Here is a 22694-nt window from a genome sequence, read left to right as displayed (position 1 = left end):
ATATACAATGTATTTAGTATAAGGTCTACAGGGTCTCACTACACAGATCGGACTTGCAGTGATTCTCCTGTCTACAGCCTCCCAAGTGCTAGGATTACAGGCTCGCACCACCATGCCCAGTCTCGGTTGCTGTCGCAGCATGCCCAGGTGTTGTGCTTCTGTAAGACTCCCTTGTCGCTGTGTCAGATTCTTTTTACCCGCTTCCTGCTTGGGGAGCTTTCCTCTATGACTTCTATGAGCAGGTATTCTTATGTAATTCGTTCTATTTCCTGTTTCTTCTTCGACACTGATCCATCTCATGTTATTCTTCTTTCTTTCTAGCAGCTGGCTTCACATAGTTCCTCGCTATTTTTAAGGAATCTTTTTTTTATGGCTGTCAATCAAAATCCTGTCTTCTGTATGAGATTGTGTCTGCACATTAGCTCATTCTGCTGCATATATTTTCTTTTTCTAAATATTTATTTATTTATGTATTTGATGTAGGGTCTCGCTATACAGTTAGGACTTGTAGTGATCCTCCTGCTTTCAGCTTCCCAGCACTAGAATTACAGGCAAGTGCCATGCCCAGTCTCTGTGGCCAGCTCAGCACGCCCAGGGGGCAGGGCTGGCACTGCATGTGGTGCCTGGGATTGAACCTCGGTCCCTGTGCTTGCCTAAGCAGGCACGTAATCTGCTGAGCTATCTTGCTGTCCCTTGCACAAACTTTCAATGGAATATTTAATCTCCTAGATATCTGTTCGAATCTGTTTCATGGATTCCATTTCTTTCCTATGCTATACATTCCCGTTTTGAATCATTTCACTAAATACCTCTATTTATTGTCCTTAGAGTCACCTAAGCATGTGTCTCATTATGGTCACCATCTCTGTAATTATCTGAGAAATTATTTCTGACTTGATTTCTTTGTCCAGCCTCATTCATCTGCACTGTTACTTGTGTTGTCCCTACTTTAGGGACTCCAGGTATGCGGCTCCCAAACTGCTCTACCTCACTTCCCTCTCTTTGCCTTTGGTGATTTGGAAAGCTCAAGTTTCATCTTATTTCCTGTTTAAGTGTCTACTCATTTTTTATTTGTTAGACTCTGTTCCTGATTTGACGTTGCAAATTGCCTAGGGTGAGTCACTTTATTGCTAACATTTAAAACCCTTATGCCATGACTATTTCTCAGAGGTGCCTTCCAGGTATATGTGGCTTATGAGTTTTGAGTCTGTTGTAAGACCCTACTCCTTTAACTTACTGGAGATAAGAAGTTACCGCCTGCTTAGCCCCTCCTCTGGTTCCGGGGTAGTTCCATGGTATGTTTTATGACCCTAAATCTTAGTTTTGGTATACCAAGAAGAACAACTGGTTAGAACAATTATGTCACTTTGTCTAAAGTGGTGCAGTCATCAGTAACAACAACACTAAACATAACCTAGAATATGACAACCTGAGGTAACTATTAATTTGCCACCTTTAACTGTATGAACTAGATTTGTAGTTACATAACAAAATGTAGAATGCACCAGAAAGCTGTGAGTAGTAAATAAACCCTCAATATAGCGATTTTACTTTCACAAATAAAATTTAAAAAGGAGCTAAAAAGAAAAATAGAGAAATTAAAAAAAAGAGTTTAGAAGCAAGGCTGCAGGGCAAACAAAGATCACACAAACTTTGGGAAACTGGCAAAAAAGACAGGATGGAAAGATTGAAGAACTAAAACCAAGAACAAAATAACAACAGAAAAAATAAATTATGTTCACATTTACAAAAGCAGAACACATAATTAAGGGGGGAAAAAGCAACAGCAGCAGCAACAACAACAGAAAAAAAATAAGAGAGAGAAAAATGGGGGCAAAGTACACTACAAATTGTGTATCTGCTTTCACTGGAAGACAGTGTGAGCCGACAGAGACCAGATCTGAGATGATTAATCACACCTAGCAAGCTTTGTGGCAGGGCAGTAGATAATCTAGTGAGCCAGCCCCTTTATTTCTCCTGAAATTCAGACTGGTTTCTCATCATGAGGCTGGAAACAGTCCATTTAACCTGCAGCAGTCTTTGTACGTCTTACTGGCCTGAACGTGGCTCCTTGCCAGCTCACATTTGGCTTCCCCTTGCCTTCTGCTAACTCGAACCTGACTCCAGCACCAGGAGCCAAGAGATTGATCCCGCAGTTATGGAGAGTTCAGTTTACCCTCTCCAGGATGGGTTGCAGACTATCACCCTGTTCTAGAGATACCACCCTGTTCTCAACCTGAACAGCTCACCAGCCCCTGTGGCCTGCTGCGTCTGCCACCCTGGTGCACTGGTGCAAGTCTCCATAGAGACTGCTGGAATTGCCTGCAGGTTCTGGCCACCCCCCCCACACACACACACTGAATCTGAGTTTAGGGAGAAATCACTACCTGTCACCTCCTCCTTTTTTGTTGAAGTATCTTCACTCTCCCCACGGGCATCAATTTTATTTTCAGATCCTTTCTGGTGCTAGGGACACTTCTTCCTCCTCTCCTCCTCACATTATTGTATTCCAGTGTCTGGACACCAAATCTCATAGAGGCTCTTTTTTTGTTGCTTACCACTCTGCCATCTTCAGAGCGTCCACTTGATTAATTCTAGTAGATTTTGCCTGATCCCACTAAGGTCTGGAATTGTGAAGGTCCAAAAGGCACTGCAGAGCTACAGTGGGTTACTAACAAGTGTGAAAGTGCGGTGTTTCTGTTGAGTTCAAAGGCCACTGCCTTAGGGCACAGCCATTTGAACTCAGCACAATGGCTGCAGCATGTGTGCTATCTTGCAAATGAGCCCATTTTATTTGCTCAACAAACAACCATGAGTTCTGCAATGTGGGGGTGACAGTGTGTTAATCCAGGAAAGACAGTTCTTGTGACTCTTTGTCCCATTCATGGTGCAGTTCAGGGTCCAAGAAATGAAGGCCCATGATGGTGCCATCAAGTTGTGGGTACACATCAGCTTCTCTCCGAGGAGATCTGGGACCTGCTTGTGCTCAGATCAGAGGCAGAAGGCCTCACTGTTCTCCAGAATAGCATAGACGTTGCTGGTAATTACTTTCCTAAAGTGGAAAGGGAATTAAAGTAAAAGCCTGAATGTGGAAGGAAGTGACAGGTTTTTGGAAAAGTGCTTTGGCAATTTAAACATGGATAATTAATTTTTCCTTGAGATTAAGTTTAGCCTGTGTTTATGATCTGTTGAAAAAAAACCCCTCTCTAATGGGTTCTAAATAAATTCAGGATCAATTTAGACTATTAGAGGAAGTTAAATCAAAATAATTAGGATATTAAAATACTTTGTGCATTTCCAATCACTGCCTTATTGAGGCCCTGGATCATTTCCAAGGAACAATGATAGCAGGAATATATTAGGATGTTTGGTTCATTTGAATGAGACTGTTTGCTCATGTAAAGATGATTGAAAACTTGTTGGAGACCGCAAGGCATATTGATGTGTTGACATTTTCAAGGGAGTTGGTGCTATATAAATGATAAATTATTTTGTATACATAGATTAAAAATGACATAGTGGCAGTTTACTGTTAAAATATTGGAGCTTAATTCTTTATTCACTGTACTTGCTATCCTCGCTCTATAGTAAAAGTGGCAGTATTTCTGTGACATCTTCAATTACTTTGAATGAGTTGGTAAATCTGAATAAGATCAAGGTGAATTCGAGTACAACTCAGAGCGTGGTCATCTGTTTGTTGTGCTCATGGCTTTCAAACCTCGATGTAATTTTTTTGGGGGGTAGTCAGGAAATTATTTTACTACATATTATTAGTAAGCTGGTGGGTACCCACAACTTGATGGTACCATCATGGGCCTTCATTTCTTGGACCCTGAACTGCACCATGAATGGGACAAAGAGTCACAAGAACTGTCTTTCCTGGATTAACACACTGTCACCCCCACATTGCAGAACTCATGGCTGCTTGTTGAGCAAATAAAATGGGCTCATTTGCAAGATACCACACATGCTGCAGCCATTGTGCTGAGTTCAAATGGCTGTGCCCTAAGGCAGTGGCCTTTGAACTCAACATAAACACCGCACTTTCACACTTGTTAGTAACCCACTGTAGCTCTGCAGTGCCTTTTGGACCTTCACAATTCCAGACCTTAGTGGGATCAGGCAAAATTCACTAGAATTACTCAAACGGACTGCTTGGAAGATGGCAGAGTGGTAAGCAACAAAAAAAAGAGCCTCTACCACTATATCTGCCCTTCTGTGGTTAATTGGATCATAGTAAGAGTAGACTTAAGATTGAGTACAGAGGTTTTTGACATATACTTTATTCCTTTTCTGAGTCGAAAACTCATTTCCCTATGAATAAATTTGGGAAATGCACACCGTGACTACCTTGGTACAATGTCCATGAATATTTAAGAACTCATGCACTTGCTGGCGCACAACATCAACATGCTTTATTCCTAATTACTGAACTATTAGAACAAAATCTTGGCCAATTAGTGACACCCTGTTTCAAAATTATAAGTACTTAAGTAAGTATGCAAGCAAGTTAGTAAGTAGTGTTGGGACCAGGTGTGGTAGGTTTGTCTGTAACACTAGCACTGCAGGAGGCTGACGTAGGAGGATCCTGAGTTTGATCCCACCAATGCCAACTTCACAGTTAACAAGACCCTGTCTCAGAAAAACAACAGCAACAACAATAACAAAAATAAGATAGAGGACGGCCTTTGTACCACCAAGGAAAATTGACTTTCCAAGCTCATGACCTCTTTGGATCAAACTCTGGGACTTGTAGGACCTGAAGCCATTGTTCTCTAAGAGCTTTCTCCTGAATGTTTTAATATTTCTTTTTTAAAATTATAACTTTATGCATATTTAATATCAACTGTTGAAAATTATTACTCAGCACAAATACAATTTGATAAATGCATACCAGAGTGTCATGACACTTATGGAAATTTATGAATTGTTTTCTATATTTTTTTCCAGAGAGAAGGAGGAGATATAACTTCAAGAACTGCAAATTAATGTATTCTGAGATGGAAGTATATCATAACTAATACTTCGACAAACAGAAAAGATAATAAGAACTTGTAAAAAATATCCTTCCTCCTTACAGAGAGCACAAAGTATAGTTCCTGATAACATACACCATTCAAAAAAAATAATAGTTTCAGTCCCAAGAAGCCCAATGAAATAATAAACAAACATTAATGAAAAGCTGAAAAATTGTTTGTAGTAAAATTGTGAAAATATTTGGTATGCATCTTAATGAGAATGAGTAGCGAGTACCTAACTCACTGTACATACGTAGTGAGTTTTCCCTTCCTTGTAATGTACTTAAAAGTTTGCAGTGTGTATGGAAAGGCACTGATTCTCTGCCTCATTAGAAAGGGGTTGACATACTTTAAAACATATATGTTCTAAAATAAAGCTGAGCATCATCAACTGGAAGATTGTGTCCTTAAAATTTTTTTGTCATACTTCAGAGAACTGAAGAATGGCTTTAGTATCGATAGTAGCAAGATTTTTTTTCTGAATTATTTTTCATAACATTTCTAATAGTAAAATAAATCCTGCATTTGTCCCAGCATCATGCTTACATGTTGCTCTCATTTGCTAGTTTGGTGCTCTGCTTATTGCTTAATTACTCACGTGAGAATGAGAGATGCAACTCCCCTCTTCTGGGTTCCTTCAGTATGTCGATGTGTATCGTGGGAGAGAAGACGGAAAGGCTGACAAGGTGAAGGCAGGGCAACCTGGGGGGAAAGACGGGGACTTGAATCAGACGTCACTGGGATTTGTGGCTGACTCCATGATTGACCTCGGGCACGTAGGAATATTTCACTCCCTTTGCTTTCTCACTTGTCAAACAAATAAATTGATAGACTATCTTGCAAGTGTCTCAGTAATTACCATATCTACATGTGGCTATTACACTGCCTATTAAATAATATATGCTTAATAAATGTTGCTCGTAGTGGTGGCCGTGATTGTAATCACTGCAGTAGTGATGACAACATCCAGGTGGTACCGCCTTTTTATTTCAGTCTTCTAAATCTAATGCTAAGTAGCGTGGGTGCTTGTCTTGGGAGAGGTGAGATGTGTGGAATGCATCTGGCATGCAGCATCCAGGCTTTGGGTTAGGGCAACAACACACAGTTGTGCAGCTCCACATTCTGGAGGTAAGTTTTCCAAATAGGGTAGGTGCCATCTATGTCCGGGTATTTTTTTCCCTTTAGAAAACAAGTCTCAGTGCTATACAATTGGGATTTTTTTTTCCTTAAAAATTCTACATATCTGGATATGATGCAAAATATCTTCCTCTAAAAAATGTTGTCAGATTCAAAAGTATGCACATCAACAGTGCGAGACTGGGATACAGGATAGCTGATACATGATTGTGGATACACGTCTGTCTGTGAGTGCAGTTTCAAATCTCTGTCTAATAAAGAGCAGCATATCTGTTATGTACATAGCAGTCACCTTTTCCTGGGTGGGTGTCAGTCATATTTATTTCAGTATAAATAAGTCTCCAGTGACCCTTCAAGACAGGTATTGATAGTCAGGATTACTAATAGAAAGTCCATTTTACAAATGAGGAAACTCAGACAAAGGAATGTTAAATAACTTGTTACTTAGCAACAGAACTGGGGTTTGGACTTAGGTAAGCAGACTGCAAATTGTTTGCATTTAACTCTAGAATTTACAGACTTAAGTAACAAATTCCTCTAATTTATAGGATTCATTTTTTTCTACGCTTATTTTATAAGAACCATTTTCTAAATGGGATCTTGAGGGAGAAAATTGTATATATGTCTACAATTTCATTCCAGGTACAAGTCATTCAATAGCATTTATTGACTGAGTTCAAAATAAAATACAGGGTCCTCAACTCCAAGTGACAAGGAGAAATATATCTATCCTCTACTATCACAACGGGTAGAGGTGGAGTTTTAATTAGTATGTTAATGGATGACTTAACAAATATGGTGGAATCTTACCTAAATCTTAAACAAACTAGAAGAGATTTCAGGAGACCTAGGTGGAAGAACTCATAAGCATTACAAACACTGTGGTGAGAGAAACACTAGCCAATACAAGGAAATAGAACAATCTGAGGTAGCTATTCTGTAACTAAGATTTGTGGAGAAGAGAAAGGAGGTTGACCATCCAGCAGAAAAGTATAAAAACGAGGAATAGAAAGTAAAGCCATATTAATACGCTGAGTTGTAAAAGATTCAAGTCAACAACTTTTGCAGATAACCCACTACTATTGTGGGTTATGCCAGACTGTGTTGGATTGTTTTGCTGAATTCATGCACCTATAGTATTTAGCTACCAATGTAATACCCATTTCTGACAGGACTAAACAAAAAGAAAATAAGAAAAAAGAAAAAAAAGGATACAAAGGAAAGACCATTTTGTATTTTTATATACAGAATAGTTAGGATAAATATACAGCTACTTTCGCTTAATTCAATGAGAAGAAAGATTTGTAGTAATAGTGTTTGGACAGGATATCCTGTCTGCTTCTTGTACTATGGATAACCACCAAGAAGATAACAATGTACAAAGTATTAATTATTGAAAATGTCCTATTAATCTGCTTTGAAACTGTCTCATTGATATTTGTTTCTAAATAAAATAAAATAAAGATATTTAAAGGTTATGATACAACGTGTTCCCTTTTACCAGTTATAATTATACAATTATGAGTTCATTCTACTCAACATGCACACACACACACACAGACACACATACACACACACACACACACACACACAATTTCACTAATAAGAACAATAATACCAAACAAGCCTTAAGTATCTAGAGGGATGAAAATATCTCAAGCAATTCAAGAACCATCAGTTTTCAAAGTGATTTACTATTGATGGCCCCATAATAAACTAAGAACAACCAAATAGCACTTTCAAAGTACATCAAGTGCACTTTCATCATTTTGTTTATGAAATAAAACTCAGGGTAAAGAGATATTTCAGGAAGAAACTATAGAAAAAAGACATATTTCAGCAAAAAGAAGTGAGATTATGATGCCTATGAGAATAAACAGAAGGGCTTGATTACTGTCAAGATTAAATTATAATCTTTGCTTTAATATAAAAGTAACTCCAGCTCTTTTTCATCTATTTCCAACACAATGCTGTTTAGGTACTCATAATGATTTCAGACAACAAAAATAAGCTAAGAATACATCAAGGTAATCTTAGTTTGGGTTTTTAAATATCTTTACTAATGTATTCCTGCTGGTCAGCATGTTTTATGACTATAGAGCTTGTAGCACAGTGTATGGTGTGGAAAACCACTCTATGCATTGGCTGTGACAGTGATGTTGCTTCTTATCATTTCAATTCTCATCAGCAATAGAGCTCCCAGGCTGCATCAGGAAACCCACACAGTCAATGTGTCCTAGTCATGAAGTTCTCCTGAGGTGGCAGTGGATTCATAAAATCAGACAAGGTAGAGTATGGACAGTAATCTGCAGGGGGCCAGTGAGTTTCCATATCAATCTCCAGGCAGCTATTTATTTGCTGCAAAACACTTTAATTTACTGTGCTAAATCACAACTGTAAAAATTGTCAACCCAAATTTTCCCCATCAACTATATGCATTAAAACACAAATTGCATTTTTAAAGACCACATTTATTATTCTTTCTTATTTCTTTTCTTCCTACTTCATTTTCCCCCAGGGGGAAGAAAAAGTTGTTCAGGAGGGGCCTGTCTTTGAAGTTATTTTAATCTTTATTCTATCTAGTCTTTTCCTAGACTCATTTAATCTACTTGATTTTTAAGTCATGATTATATTCTCCAGATACCAATTCATGACATCCTTCCAAAGAATGGTTCATTAAAATCTAATTTTTATCTTCTAATGCTGGCTTTTTAGGTAATGGAATCTGCAGTAATTATAAATATCCATCTTGCAAAACTTCAGAATTATTGGCATTTATCTATAAAGTCAAATAGTGGGAGAGTGATATTAACGTTGAACTTAGCTTTTCCTTTTCATTTCAGTGGAGTTCATATGTATATAGTTATGTATATTTAAGTAAAAGAATCTCATTTAGCTTCTTTCAATATTTTTACGTGTCTTTAGAACTCTTTTGAATAGTACCCAAGGGACTCCGCATCTAATTTAAACTTCATGGGAGGAAAGACATCAGGAAAGCTCAGATTCATTATTTAGCTTGATGATGTGAAAAGACTGTGAAAAGTTCCTCTGATTTTGGGCTCTGATCTACCCAAGGTGTCCTGGAGTGATAGCGTCTGTTCAATTTTTCTAACGTCCCAGGTGAAATTTTATCAAAAGGACAAATCATTTATGAAACATTGGAACACTTTCCTGGCTCACGAGTTGAAGCAAAATAATAAGCTCTCTATCCCATCCACGCTAACAGTGTGAGAACAAGAGTGTGCACCTGAGTGTGAACTCAGGGCTGTTCAGCACGGGGCCACACAGCGCAGGAGCGAAGCTCAGATCATGATACGGAAGGTCTACTAACATGGGTTCTGCTGAAATTGGCTCATGAGGAAAGCATAAAGGTTTTGTGTAGTGGAAAGAGCACATTATGTGAGGATAGAGAGTTGGAAATGAGCTAAGTGATGTTTCAAATCCAGGTCGGTTTGATGACATTTTTTAGTGTAGATGAGTCTCCTTTCCTTATTTTCAACATGATAAGAATAATGCGTACCTAAGTAGGACCCATCAAAAGGTTATGTAAGACATTAGCCATGATGTACTGACTACTTTCTAGAGCTCCTTCACTGCCCCCACTTAATTCCAAGTGTTCCAGGAGTGTGACATGGAAAATGAGAGGCCATCGTTCACTTTTTGAATAGAGTTGACCACCCTCTAGGACAAAGCTTGAAATGCAACCCACAGTTCCTGAGCACATAGACTTAAAAATTTTCCCTCAGCCCTACATGTGGACTCGTATATCCTTTAGAGAAAGCTGAATGGGAAACGCAAACTCCTGGGTCCTTGCAACAATCTTCTTCTTAAGGAGAGTGTATGACCTGGTGTTGAGATTGATGGGCAGTGCTACAAGCGTTAATTTAATTAAACAATAAAATAAGCTGCATTCTTCCAGCATAAAATAGGAAAAGACATAACCAGGTTAATGTTGTTCCTCTTATTTCCACAGCAAACATTCTGAAACTTTAAAAAAATATATTTAGTACAGGGTCTACAGGGTTTCACTACAGAGATAAGACTCCTACTGATCCTCCTGTTTTCAGCCTCCCAAGCGCTAGGATTACAGGTGTGCACCACCATGCCTAGTCTCAATCTCCATCTCAGTGCGCCCCAGGGGCTAGGCTGGCATGGAACACTGGGGACGGAACCTTGGTTCCTGCACCTGCCTGAGCAGGCACTTTAATTCGCTGAGCTATTGGATGGCCCTTTTGAAACATTTTTATTCCTATATTTGGTAATTTCCTATCTAACACTTAATGAGGGTTCATGTTGGATCACTCCGACTATAGCCTGAAGCAGACCAGTGTTCACAGGTTGAGTAGATCTTTAATGTTGTTTGCCATATTTCTTCCTATTTTGTCTTTAACAGAGAAACCAATTATTTTCTTAAAGATTTCCATACTCTACATTAGGAACTCAGGTTTTTTGAACCAGCACTCCTTACAATTTTTAAGGTTTATAAAGTGCTATGCTTTCGTAATTTCTGTATGTAGGCCCATAGCAAATACTGTACATATTATGTTTATTCACTCATTTGGCCTATATGTAGCATTAATTAATATACACCCAGAAATCTATAGGATGAAAAAATAAATGAGTTCATGTTTTTCCTTTCCTCTAATCAGAAATGAAGTGGGGAGACAAGATTAAATGAAAGTAAGTAAAGTGGCATTACTAGAGAACAGGACAAACAAATATAAGTACAATGTGCTCCACAAGTGACAGCAATCACTTAGGAAATGAAAGGCACTGTGCATTTACTGCACATACAAATGTCACATATGATTCCCTAAGTTCAATAAGGTAGATAGCTGATCATCTTCAGTAAGGGAAAAATAAAATAATGAATGATTGTGCGAACCATCAATGCCACCTACTAATTTAGTGTAGAGATGAGACTGGGATCAACAAAGGCTCACAGTTGGTCCATTCATCTAGTCAGTCACATTAACACAGAGCAGTTCAGCCCCAATCTGACAGGCATGGAATGGGATTAGGCAGGAAAAGGTCCATAAAAATGTGTAATTTCTCTTTATATTGATATTATATGTGTTGATCTCTATAAAGTCCAATAAAGTAGTAATGCTTTGAGAAGTAAGCTCCTTAATAACGTATTGATATCAATATTTCAATGATGCACATTTACGCCATTGAGTTACCTGGAAGTCTTTCAATTAGGAGTGTGAGTTTATTTGTTCTGTAAAGTGCTAAGAAGTCTGTAGTTGGGAAACACAAAGCTGGTAAGCCACTGAAACCATAAGGCGTCAGCTCTTATTTTAGAATTTTAAAACCACGAAATTTAGCAGTGTTTTTAGTTCTGAGTACATATTTAGAAGCACTGTTGAAAGAATTCAGCATTTAAAAAAAAATAAAGCAAATCACACTCATTTTAGAGAAGCACTTGAGTACCTGATGTCTCCATTTGTGCATGTTTACTCTGTAGCTCTGTGCTAGTGTGTGTGTGTGTGTGTGTGTGTGTGTGTGTGTGTGTGTGTGTGTGTGACACATAGAGCCCAGTCTATTCTGTCTGGGAAAGCTCTGGATGTAGGTGTAGACTTGGGTTCTAATTACATCTTTGTGAACTGTGACCAGCTCAGCAGCGGCAACCTATTTAAGCTTTCTGTTAACACTGCAATAGACACTATTAATTGTCTGAAGCTATTTTCATTCTGCTACCAAAAGACTGATTGGGTTCTTTTTTTTTCTGATTAGGGTCTTGCATGGAGTAGAGCATCTATTATACAGAAGATAAGCACTTTGCTCAGCTGTGGAGGTTCAATCCTTATCTTTATTTATTTATTTATTTTTTATTTTTGTGGAACTGGGGATGGAACTGAGGCTCTTGCGCTTGCCGGGCAAGTGCTTACTCTACTGAACTATCTCCCTGGCATTCTAAATCCTTATTTTTAAGAAGAACATAATGATAATCACAATTTTCATGGTCAGTCCTGGGTGGAGAAACCCACACGTGATTTGTACCTCCAAGGAACAAGTAGGAGGGTGCCGTGGTGCGGATGTTGTTTGAATGCGTCCTGTATGGTTTCATGTTGTGAGATTTATTTCTCCTTTTGGGCATGTTAAAGAACCACTGTTGGTACCGTGAATTAGTTAGTGCTCTCCAGAGGATCAGAACCAACAGTATTTTTTTCTAAGGACTTCTAGAACTGCTTCAGAAAATGTCAAGAGTGATGGGATGAGTCCAAAAGGAAGGGAAGTGTTCTGACTGAGGCTACTAGCCAGCATTAATATATATATATATTATTATTAATATATTATATATTAATATATATATATATATAGTGAACACAAACCACTGCCAGGAGACACTGTTCTTGTCCTAAAGATGTCTATCCTCAACTTGAGTACCAAGATGGATAAACATGTAGCATCAGAAATCAACAGAGAAAATCAGTACATAATGCATTCTCAAGTATGTGATAGAAACAATAAGATTTATAAGTGAGACATGGTCACAGTAAGGTGAATGTTTGCCTTTATTTAAATATCGATTCCAGGATGAGACACACTGCCCTCATTCCCCCTCTAAGTACTCTATTTAGTGCGCTCGTGCCACCGTTCCCAGCGCTTCAACCAGCTCCAGATGTTCTCTTTCACGAATGACTTCAGCTGCGCTGCCAAGGCTGCCTGGATTTCCTCTGTCAACACCCAATGACAGCCTTCCACACCCTGAGGGTGGAGAAGCCCCACAGTGACTGATCTGTTGAATAAAGTTGATGAGGACAAAACATAGGCTTTTATTTTTTTATGTGACAGAAATCATGATGATTTTTTGTGTCTGAGATTTAATAAAAATGCAGTAAATTTTTAAATCAAAATATTATAGTAAAATATATATGGTGAGTGAACCTCAAGATATTGAAAAGTGACCCTTGCTTTGAACACATCAGTGACGTTATTCTTGACAGGGTATCTTTTACTTTAAGACATCTTTCTTCCATTTAAAACATCTTCCATATGTCATAGTCACTTTCTTATTGAAAAAACAAAATCCAGGGCCCGCAGTTTGAAGATTCACAAGGACAGTCCACGATTGGCTGATGCCAAGGCCAAAGCGCATGGTAGAGGGGCCAGAGAGGAGAGCCGCTGACCTCGCTGTGGCCAGGAAGGAAAGCAGGGTGGAAGGAGCCAGGCAGGAGATGCCCCTTCTGGTCAGGCCTGGGGGGGCTGCTTCTGCTCCCTGGGGCCCATTTCCTAGCAGAACATTCAGGCATGGGAGTGCCGACCTACTAATGACCAGAGCACCCCGTGACCGAATCCCCTAACACCGCTCTGAACATAGAAGGTTTCATATGAGACATGTCCGTCTCTTTATGTAAAACGCATGTGCTCTGGCTCCAAGGGCCAGCACCTTAGCGGTTTCAGTGCTGCTAACAAGCACAGGTCTGAAGATTCCTGTGAGACTCAAGGCCCAACATTACCTTAGAGAGCCTCTAAAAATACAAAGTGAAGTTGAAGGTCGCTGATACCCAATGGCTTAGGGTAAATATTTCCAATCCATAATGGAAAAATAGGGCGATAGAAAGGAATAGTAATAACACGTGACCAAAATCTAGCTCTGGGCCAACCACCTGGGTCTGAATTTCAAAGGACGTAGGCATCGCTGCACATGTGGGACTGGTGGTTGCTGCCCTTGTGCTGCCTTCTTGAGGTAGATTCGCTTACTGTCTGTGGCTTTCTTTGCAGCTATTCTATAGCCCTGGCACCTCCAATTTCCTGGAGTCGCCTCTGCATTTTCAGCTTCACCCTCATGACTTCATGCACTGCCCATGCAGGTGTGCACTGCCTGGCTTCCCAGCCTTCCTCTGGAATCAAGGCGAAGCCTCCCTTAGGACAGAAAATGTCACCCCATCAGTATACATATACATCAGTTTGTTAGTGGCCCAGGTAATAGCTCCTGTTCCACACCTGATTGTTCCTGTACCTTAAAAAGGGCTGGGTGCTGTGGTGATAGCTGGTCCCCATGATGCCTGCTGTGAAAGCCAGTCCCCGACTGGCAGCCAATCTGCCTCTAGACCTCCTGCTTGCTTATCCAGTACAAGCCCCAGACCACCACAGATCAGAGCCTGCTGTTCTGGGAATGATCCTGAGCAGGGCTCTGGGACATAACTCTGTCTCCAAAACCTGGGTATCATTTCAGCGTTTCTGCTTGCCATTGTACTCTGACCCCCCCCCCCAAATTTCCTTCTGCACGCCTACAAAACCAGGTGATCCCAAGCTCTCTTCAGAGCTTGAGCAGTAGATGAGCTAGTGTGGATCCCCGCCTCAGAGGCTGTTGAGCACCTGGACGTCTCATTGCCGCAAACTGGCTTCCAGGGAACCAATTCCCCAGCAGGCAGGCGTTCGTCCACAGGGGCACTGGGGCTTCCTTCTCACAGCACAGCTTCCTTTTTCCACTTTTGAGCCTGTGAAGGAAGGTCTTGCTGAGGCCTGAAGTGCCCTCAAAATGTCTTTCCTATTGTCCTGACACAAGGTACTTCGTTTATTTTTTTTATTTTGTATTTAGTACAGGATCTATGGGGTCTCACTATGTATGTTGGACTTGGAGTGATTCTCCTGTTTTCAGCCTCCGAAGTGCTGGGACTACAAGGATGGGCCACCACACCCAGTCTCAGAGCGGCCCAGGGGTGGAGGGTGGGCTGGCACAGCGCACCAGGGATCAAACCGTGGCTGCTGTGCGCTAAGCAGGTGCTTTAGCCTGCTGAATAATTTTATTATTTTATTAGTAATGTGTACAGCACATGGCATGGCTGGTGTTTAGATGTCCCCCAAAAGCCTCAGGTGGGTACCGATGAGGCCTGCAGAGGTGGCTGGCTCTAACGTGTGTGATGATGGGATCAAGGATACAATGCTGATTCTGGGTGTGACTGGCTCTCCACGAGGGGCAGTTGCCTGGATAAAATATAAGGGGCAGTGTTCTGGGTTCAAATCGAATAGAGCCCCAGACCAGAACAGATTGAAATTTAATGAATGTTTATTAACCAGTCCAGTGGCTGGCCAGACGCACTCCACACAGGGAGGCGCCCCACAAGGCCCAAAACAGACTTAACCTCAGTCTTTTATAGCAATAACACAGCTGCAAAGCTGTTTATGACTAGGAGGTTTACAGTTTCCAGCCAGAAGAGAAACTTGCCCCAGATGGGGCTTGTTACAAGATATGGCTAGGATGGAAACATATCAGCTGTGTACAGCATTAGCAGGCTGAAGGATCTATGCTTGAGCCAGCAAGCAGTGCTCAAGGAGCTGGAGGTCCCTGCCACCTTTGCCCAATAGAAAATAAGAGCCAAATCATTACATTCCCCACTGGTTTTATCTGGGAATCAAATCATTGATTCCTCAGTTACTTCTAAGGGCTGATATTAGCTCTAAGTATTATTAACTTAAAGGCCTGGATTCTTTGTTGAGCATACTCAAACTGTTTGTGATACTTGGCCCAGTAGTCAGGGCCACGAGGAACAGTAGAACAAGTCCATTTCAGGCAGATGTCAGGTCATTTATCCAAAAAGACACCGAGAATAGTCCTCAATTTTATGGGTATACCTGAAATTTTGTGAGTCTTATGTAATACTAGTTAACAATGGAGTATGACTTGGTGGGTTTTTCTAGCCCTTTGTGGTGATATCATATCAGATGGGATCACCATAGCTAATCTACTCAAACAGCAAGGACCTCAGAGTGGGAGGAAAGGCAATACTCCTGTAGTCTTGTTGCACTTCTTGAGCCTGTGTTATCTGGCAGGGAGTTTCCTCATCTATATCTGATTCAGCTGCCTTCAATATTCCACCCTCTGAAGAAGTAACCTGAACTGCCATAAGGGAACTAAGGGAGATGACTTTTCTAACTTCTTTGGGCTGAAAGGGGTTGTAGTTGTGAGCTGGGAGTCAGAGATACTCTCCAAAGGTTCTATCTAAAAAGGCCTTCAATAGACACCAGGCATTTTTGTCTTGGGTAGGGAGAATAGCTTTTAAATCTAGAGGAGACAAAGCCAAAGAAACAATTAAACTTGTATAGTACAAATTCATTCCTGCAAACTCCTCTAACTTCTGCAGTTTGTATCAGATTTCTGGGGCCCACTGAGCAAGATGTAACATTTTGATCTTAAGGCCTCCTGCAGGCAGCCCTGCCCAAGGACTGTGAGGGCAACTTCCCCTGTAGTGGATTTAACCACCCCTGCCCAAGGGGACTCAGCTCACCTGGGCTGTATGAGGTGGATATAGTTAGTTAAAGCCTTAGTATATATCTCCATAGACAAAATCTGGTGGCTAAAGTAGATCTGGCCAAAAGCAATCAAGAGTAACTATGCCACCTTCCCAATCATAGACTGCATTGAAATTTTTCTTAATCAACCCGGGCAATATCTCCAAATACAAGCAAAATGTAGACCAACTTTTTTGCCAAAGCATAGTATTCTACCTGGGTCCAGCAGGCAATGCATTTCTTAACTGAAGCCACTTGAGCTTCTTCTTTTTTTTATTTTTTTCTTTTTTGTGGAACTGGGGGTTGAACTCAGGCCCTTGCACCTACCAGGGAAGTGCTTATTCCACTGAGCCATCTCCCCAGCCCATGAGCTTCACCTGAACAGGCAGCATTCCCATCAGTACCGCGATGCTCCAGGCTCCAGTCAGTCTCCAATATAGTTTACAGCATACAAGGGCCACCTCTCTTGGCCAGTCTCTCAAAACAATTCCAATTTCATTTTTTTAAATTCACGTGGCCAGACAGTATCACAGTCATAACCCCACTCTCCTGGTAATCAAGCATGTTTGTTATAATTTTTACCTGCATGATTACCTGGGTTTTTGCACCTTCTAGGAACACTCAAACCAACAGGTACTAGCTCTTAGACTCCTTCATTTATGGAGTCTGACAGTTTGCTGTAAAGCGCTGGCTTTTGACAGCAGTAGCAGATGAACCTCGTCAGCAGATGTGCTGAGCTCTTCTTGGAGCCCAGAGAATCAGACTAAAGATCTGTTCGGAGGCCGTAACAAAGGCAGCCATTTTTATCTCTTTGCTTTCGCTCCCTGGTTTTCTCCCAGCTCCAATTATAGGATACTAAGAAGCAGTTTTCACTACAGTGTCAAGTGAGTTGTCTAGAGCAGAGGAAATGTTGGACATTCAATTAGAAGAAGGCCGTGGAGACTCCAGAATGAGAATACCCTAAATGTCCAAGAAGTTCAGCCACCTGGCCTGACTGCAGTCACCATTACTGACCACCAGCAGCACCTGTGTCGCACAGGCCCCAAGCCACCCTCACGTGGAATTTGTCCAACCCTAAGTCACTTCAGTCATTCCCCCGAAGAGTATACACACTCAGAAAAGTCTCGGTTCCTTCATTCCAGCCTAAATGGGATCCCGGAGGAGCCTCCAAGTGTTTGAGGTTTCAATCAAACACAGACCAAGGCCAGAACAGATTGGAATTTAGTGAGCTTTTATTAACCAGTCCAGTAGGTGGCCAGACACGCTCCACAAGGGGAGGCATCCAACAAGGCCCAAAACGGAGTTAACCACAGTCTTTTATAGCAATAACACAGCTGCAAGCTGTTTATGACTAGGAAGTTCACAGTTTCTAGCCATAAGAGGAACTTGTCCCAGATGGGGCCTGTTATAAGATATGGTTAGGGTGGAAACATATCAGCTGTCTACAACATTAGCAGTCTGAAGGATCTACCCTTGAGCCAGGAAGCGGCACTCAAGGAGCTAGAAGTCCTTGCCACCTCTGCCCAATAGAAAAATAACAAGAGCCAACCGATTATAGGCAGAAAGAGCCCTGTGTCTTGTTGCTTCTTGATTCACTTGCTTTTCTCTGTTTTGGCTGCAGTGAACTCTGTTCTCTCGCATGGCCCTCTGCTGTGCCATCCTGCCTTGGAGCCAGCTCTCTGTGGACTGAACCATCTAAAAACTATGAGTCAAATAAACATTTTCTCCCTTAACTTTGGCTAAAGGGTATTTGGTCTTCACAACAAGAACTGTAGCCAAGATAGAATATAAGATTGGCTTTTCTTGTGGGAAGTTTGTATATGTACACAACAAACATCTTAGTTCTCTTTTTGTCTTTCCCTTCCCCCTTCCCCTGACCACCTACCTCTTAATACCTTGGTTTTTCCTTTTCCTGTGTATGCATTACATAATGATTAAATTGCTTTTGTGAAGTTGTGATGTGTGTCTAATACAACTCAGTTCTTTACTTTTTGTTTTTGTTTTTTATTTATTTTGCACAGGGTTTTGCTATGCAGTTCTGACTCATAGTGATCCTCTTGTCTCAGCCTCCCCAGTGCTGGGATCAGAGACGTGTGCCATCAAACCTGATTTTGGAGCTGGCACCATGCAGCCAGGGTTCTGTGACAGTGTGGCACATGGTGCTGGGTATTGAACCTGGGTCCCTGTGCTTGCCAGACAGGGGCTGAGACTGCCAAACTATCTCCCCAATCCTCACACCACAGTTCTTTTCTTCATTCCCTCTTCCTCCTGTCCATCCCCAAACCCTTCATCTCTTTTTAAAAATGAAAGAGCTTTTTAAAATTATTCCCTATACACACAATAAAGTACATGTTCCTATCTATTCCGATTATCCCTCTATTTTTAATAACAAAGATAAGAGATAAGATTTTAGTCTTCGTTAATACATTTGTTTGTTACAGTGTTCCACTACACAGCTCGAACTTGTGGTGATCTTCCTGTTTTTCAGCCTCCCAGTGCTGGGATTACAGGCATGCACCACCAAGCCCAGACTTGTGGCAGGCTCAGACCACCCTGGGGGAGGGGCTGGAGTGGCACGTGGTACCACGGTCTCTGTGCTTGCCTAAGCTTGTCTAAGCAGGTTCTTTAGTCCACAGACCTATCTTTCTGGCCCCCGTTCAGTCTTTGTTACAGCTAGACCTTATAGTAAATTTTTATTAGCTTTTTTCAAAAAAAAATTGAAAATTTACAGTCTTTAACCTCATTTAACGATTACCATCATATTTCCATTATTCCCTCTTTTCAATCCCATTATCTTTTATTTTATTAGTACGTGTCTGCAAAACATGCAATTTATAATCATCTTTTAGAGTGGGTACAGGTGTGCAATGTATCTTGTTTCTTTCCAATGTCGTTCTTTCCTTTCCCCCCCTCACCAATTCCCCATTCTTCATTACATTCTTGCTATGATTAATCTTAGCTCCCGTTTCTGGTGCATAACGCTCACAGTCTTGAGTGTGTGGGCTTTCTGTACACGGAGCAGCTTTCTCTGCTTATCTCCCCCTCCCCGCAGCTTTGTCCTTCGTCTCTTGGACACCCTCTATTCATTCCTTATTAGCCTTTTTACTTGTACTTTGCCTTATTCAAATGACAGGTACCAAATGGTATTTAAGATTATGTGTTTGGTATATTTGTCTCAACTATACATTTTCCAGGTGCATCCATTTTCCTTCAAGTCTCTCCAATCTGTCCTCCTCTACATTCCAGTGGTATTCAGTTAGTAAAAATTCCACATCATTATGCATTCACCTGTGGATGGACAGACAGGATGGCTCCATGATTCAGCTGTTATGAACTGTGCTGTTAAAAACACTGGTATCCATGAGTCACTGTAGTGTGATATTTTAAGCTTTTTGGCAGAAATACCCAGCAAGGAGATAGCTGAGTCAGAGGGAATTTCTTATTGTAGTTATTGAAGAAGTCCATGTTGATTTGCAAAAGTTTGTGTTCTCATTAACAATGTGGAAGTTATTCTTTTTCATGAAAGTCTTGCCAGTATTTGTTATTATTTGATTTCTTGATGGTTACCACCCTTTCTGGAGTATGATGGGGACTTAGAATTGTTAATTTATATGTTGTTCCATGTATTTGTTTTTGTTCCAACATCATTCTATTTTTATCACTCTTGCTTTGTAGTCAGAACTCAGAAATTATGACCCCTCCTGATTTGCTTTTGTTACCCAAAATTGCTTTTGTATTCTGGGTCTATTCTGGTTTCACCTAAAGGTTAAGATTGTTTCTCTAAATCGGTAAAGTATGCTGCATGGATTTTGATGTGGACTGCACTGAGTCAGCGTAACAGCTTGGGAGTACGAGCATTTGACAACATTTGTTCTGCCGATCCAGGAGCAGAGTACATCTTCACATGATGTTCCCTTTGATTTCCTTTGTCAGACCACTGCAGCTTTTGTGCAGGTCTTCCACATCTCTGGTTAGGATGATTCTTAGCTATTTTAGTTGTTTGGAAACTATTATGAATTCATTTTTCTTGTAATTTTCTTCTCTTCAAGTTCATTTTTGGAGTACATAAATGTAAACAATTCTTGCGTGTTAATTTTGTATCCTGCTACTTTGTTGAATTGGTTACAGATTCTATGAACTTTTTGGTGGAGTGTTTTTGGGTGCTCCATAAAGAAAATCATGCCATCTGTGAATCATGATGGTTTCAGCTTTTTCTTTCGTATATGTATTCCTTTCATCTGTTTTCTCTTGTCTGTGCTTCACATGCTATTTAAAAGCATTGGGATAGTGGGAATCTTTGTCTTGCTCCTGACTTTAAGAGGGAATGCTTTTAGGGTTTTTTTTTTTTTTTTTTTTTTTGGCATTTCATATGATTTTGAATATTGCTTAATCATCAATAGATTTTCACAAATTTATACTTGTTTCTTTCAGGGTTCTTACCATGAAGGGGTACATCTATTGGCAAGACCATATGTGTTTTGCTTTTTATTTTGATTTTACAACTCCTTATGTGACATATCAAATTTATTTATTTATTTATTGTGGTGCTGCGGATTGAGCTCGGGATCTTGCACTTGCCAGGCAGGTGCTTAAGCCACCAAGCTGCATCCCCGCCTACCTTTTAAAGAGAAAAAAGAACAATAAAAATGATATAGAATTTCAAAACAAGACGATAGGAAATGAAGAATGGTCATTGTGTTGCGCGTTATTGTCTTCCAAGTAGCTGCTCAGATTGCCAGATATGGTCATGGAAAACGGAACAAGCAATCTATGCACTATCTGTCCCTTTAAGTGAACTGACAGTAGTAAGTAGCACAGTTATCTCAGCTGTCTTGCGTGCTTATGCGGACCTTCCCCTTCCTTCTTTTCTCTTTCCCCCTCTCCTTGCAGCTCTGGGAGAAACATGCGTGGTGATGGTGCTCGATCTCTTCGATGACGGGCTGCATCACTGAATTCTGCACAAACTTTCATGACGCCGCAGCATGAGTACTTTTGGAGCTCCTCAAGGAAACTGCAAAGTTTAGAGTGTTCCCAAGCCCATTTCAGGAAGCCAGTGTCACCCAGATTCCAATACTAGACAAAGATTCATCTTAAATATAAAGCACAGGACCAGCCAGAGAGCTCAGTGGATTAAAGTGCCTGCTTAGGCAGACCCGGGGGCCGGGGCTTTGATCCCCCACCCGCAGCACATGCTGAGACTTGAGACTGGGTGTGGTGGCCCACACCTATAATCCCAGCACTCCAGAGGCTGAAAAACAGAAAGGATCACTACAAGTCTGATCTCTATAGTGAGACCCTGCAGGCACTCTAGACCCTATACTAAATACAAATAAATAAATAAATAAATAAATAAGATATAAAGCAGAGGCCAAGCTCCCTCCATCTCTATCAATCCCCTTCCCTTTGAAGAAGATCTGTCTCCTTGTCTCCTATAATTTATCTTTTAGTTTTCCCTTTTATTTTGAGTTTCTCACATAAGGGAAATAATGTGGGATTTCAGCTTGTGTATTTGACTTATTTCATTTAATATTATAATGTAGTATGTTCAGCAACCATGTTCTACTTTGCTTCAGCTTTGCAGGAACTTCCTTTCCAGTGAAATTAAAAGTTTTCTAAATGGGCTGTCTGCAAACTACTTTTCACTATAAATCTCACTCAGAGAAGCAAACAGTATCCAAGCTTCAGCCTGCACATTGGGCTACCTTCTAACATACTCCACAAGGTTAATACACTGTCCTCAAGGTCAGACTCTCACAAAGTCTCAAAGTACAAGCAAAACTAAGAGGAATTTTCTTCCAGAGAATAGCATATATAGTCTTGAGTCTAACTGTTGAGATAGTGCTAGCTCTCAGATGAAACTTCCAGAATCAGATCCTTATTGTCTACATTTCTGTGAACATTGTAGTCTTTTGAGCTCTAACCAGAATCTTCCATCAATCTTGCTTACAAAATTCCAGGGCTTCCCTAGCTAGTATTTACATTTGTTACTAAACTCCCCCTGAGAAACAAGTTCCAATACATTCTGAAGCACATGGTCAGGTACTCATTGCAATGAACTCAATCCTGGTACCAAACTCTGTCTTGTTCTTCACACCCAATACCTTCATCCTAAAGAAGGAGAGGTTTGGTTTGGATCACAATTTCAGGCATCTCAATCAATGCATTTTTTCCAGGCTATCCTGTGTGGAGAAAAGCTACTCATATCTTGGTACCTGTGTAGCAAACAGAGAAGTGGGGAGGTGGGGAGAGAAATGCACTTTCACCTCTTCTGACTATTCCCCTGTCTTCTTTGTCTTTTTT

The sequence above is a fragment of the Octodon degus genome, unplaced genomic scaffold (assembly GCF_000260255.1).
Source record: "Octodon degus isolate 3935 unplaced genomic scaffold, OctDeg1.0 scaffold00042, whole genome shotgun sequence".
NCBI classification, from domain to species: domain Eukaryota; kingdom Metazoa; phylum Chordata; class Mammalia; order Rodentia; family Octodontidae; genus Octodon; species Octodon degus.
This window is presented reverse-complemented; position numbering follows the sequence as displayed.